The sequence below is a fragment of the Lonchura striata genome, unplaced genomic scaffold, assembly GCF_046129695.1.
Source record: "Lonchura striata isolate bLonStr1 unplaced genomic scaffold, bLonStr1.mat Scaffold_305, whole genome shotgun sequence".
NCBI lineage: Eukaryota > Metazoa > Chordata > Aves > Passeriformes > Estrildidae > Lonchura > Lonchura striata.
In genome coordinates, this window is record NW_027461171.1 from 5,001 (window position 1) to 7,500 (window position 2,500).

General features: G+C 78.9%; 1 non-coding gene across 1 annotated transcript; it reads left to right on the forward strand.

The window, feature by feature from the left end:
* The first annotated feature begins 1,985 nt into the window (after positions 1-1,985).
* On the forward strand, positions 1,986-2,138 carry LOC144248707 (5.8S ribosomal RNA). The gene has a single exon (XR_013342022.1). It is a non-coding gene; the product is annotated as a 5.8S ribosomal RNA (ribosomal RNA).
* Positions 2,139-2,500: the final 362 nt, after the last annotated feature.

Consider the following 2,500-nt stretch of genomic DNA (forward strand, 5'->3'; position numbering starts at 1 on the left):
CGGCCCGAGCCGCGGCGGTCCTCTCGGGCGCAGCGCCGGGCTACTGAGGGAAACCCCGGGCCCCGAGAAGGACGCCGCGGTGGTGGCGGCAGACGTCGGGCGCGCCCCCGCCGGTGGACGCTCCCCCGAGGGCGGCAGCGGGGGAGGCACCCCGGCGGGGCCATGCAGGTCGTTTCCCTCGCCCCAGGGCCAGGTACCTAGCGCTCCGCGCCTCCGGCGGCCCCCCGGCTTCCTTTTCCTCGGCGTCGTCAAACGCTGCGGGGAGGGGGCCGCGAAAGGGCCGCCGCCGAGCCGGGGCGGCGGTTTAAAGACTCGGGCGGCTCGGCGCGTCCTTCCGCCGCGGCGGCGGCGGCGGCGGTTGCCGGGCGGCGGTGCGCGGCTCCATTGAGGGGTGGGGAGCTACTCCCGCGTGATCCCCTGCGGTGGTGCCCGCGGCCACCGGCCGCGCGGCCGTCGTCCCGCCGCGTTACCGCGCGCGGGGGGTTTGTCGCGCCGCGCCGGGGAGGGGCGCCCTGCCCCCCCCTCTCCGCGGCCCGGCCTCGGCGGAGAGGCCGCGGCGCGCGGTCGGCCGCGGGGGCCGACCCGCTCGCCTCGAAACGGGCGACGCCGGCAGAGAGCGCGCGCTCTCTCGCCCCTTCCTCAGCTGCGGGGTTGCGGCCGCCGGGGCCCGCCGCGCTCTCCTCCTTCCTCGGCCGCCTCTGCGGTCTCTGGGGTGCGGCGCCGCGCGCGGCGCGGCCGCGCCGTCTCTCTCCCCTCGACGGCCTTCTCCTCGAGCGCGCCGGCGGCGCCGGTCGCCGGCCGTCCCCGGCTCAGCGACCGCCCGCCCGCCCGGGGCCGAGCGCTCGGCAGGTCCCTCCGTCGCCGGAGAGTCCGCGAGCGCGGGCGGCCCCGTGCCGAGCGGCGGCGGCGCCGCTCGGCGAGTGTCCCCCGCCAGCGGGGACGGCCGGCCGGACGGCGCCCGCCGTCGCCGGCGGCGGTCCCGGCCCGGGCCCCGCCCGCCGCCTCCCCGTCGCCCTTTTCTCCGTCCGCTCGCGGAGCCCCGGAGGAAGGTCGTGCGCGCGGCGGCCGTGGGGGGTTGGGGGGGGGGGCGCTTCCCCGCCCGGTCTCCCCGCCCGGTCAGCGGGGAGAAAAGGGCGGGCGTCGCTGCCCCCCTCCCCGCCTACCCCCCCGGCTCGGCGCCGCACGCCTTCCCCTGGGCCGCGCGTGCCCGAGGAAAAAGGGGCTCCGTGACGGTGCGAGGCGGCGGCGGTCCCGGGAGTGCGGCCGTTGCGGCGGCGGGTCAGCCGTCCGGCAGGCTCCGGGCGCTCGCGACGCCGGCTCGGGTCTCGGTGCGGCGCCCGCCTCCGGCGCCGGCGGCGGAGCGCGTCCGCCGGGCGCTCGCCCTTCCCGGCGGGAGCGGTCCCGCGGGGGGCGTTGCCGGTTGGGCGGTGGCCGTCGTGTGCCGTCTCGAGCGCGGCAAGGCCGCTGGGGAGAGAGAGCGAGCCGGCCGCGCGGTGGCGCGGCGGCGCTCCGCGGGTCCGCGGAGCGGCGGTGAGAAGGGAGAGCGGCGCGCGCGGGGGCCGACGGCCGCGCCCCCGGCCGCGTGCGTCCCGTCGTCCCGTTGCAGCGAGGCCGGGCGGGCCGCCGTGTCCCCCCGCGGTCCGGCGCGCGCCGCGTGCCTCCTCCGTGCGGAGGCCGGGCCGAGCCCGGGCGCCTGGGCCGCCTCCGGAGGACGGCACAGTTTGCCGGCGGCGTCTCCCCTCGCTCGTAGCGGCGGGGGGAGGCGGTCGGGGACGCGGGTCCCCCCGCCTTTCCCGCCGACCTTCGGAGCGTTCCGTTGGGCGTTTCGCTCTCGGATGGTTTTTCTTTCCCCCCCCACTCGGTTCGTTGCGTTGTGTGCTCGTACGGTCGAAGCCGGGGGCGGCCCGCGTGCGTGCCCCCTCGGCGAGAGAGAAAAAAAGGGGCCCCCTCCGCCCGTGTGCGGGGTTCGGTGCCGAAAGCCAGACAACTCTTAGCGGTGGATCACTCGGCTCGTGCGTCGATGAAGAACGCAGCTAGCTGCGAGAATTAATGTGAATTGCAGGACACATTGATCATCGACACTTCGAACGCACTTGCGGCCCCGGGTTCCTCCCGGGGCTACGCCTGTCTGAGCGTCGCTTGACGATCAATCGCCGCCCGGGGGTTGCCACCCCGGCGGCGCGGCTGGGGTCGCCTCGCAGGCCCGTCGTCGTGGCCGTGGCCGTCGTGGCCGCGCCCGAGGGCCTTCGTCCCCCTAAATGCAGACTCGGGGAGCGCTCCGTAGCTCCCCGCTCCCGGAGCGAGCCGCTGGGGCGGAGCTCGTCCTCGCCGGGGGCCGCGTCGCCGAGCGGCGGCGCGGCGGCCGGGGAGAAAGAGAGCGAGAGAGACGGGGCGGCGTCGAGAGCGCCCCGCCGAGGGCCGAGAGACGAGGGCGAGAGGGGGGGAGGCGAGGCGCGCGGGCCTCGCCCCCCCCCGGCCTCCCCCCGCGCGGGCGGCTGTC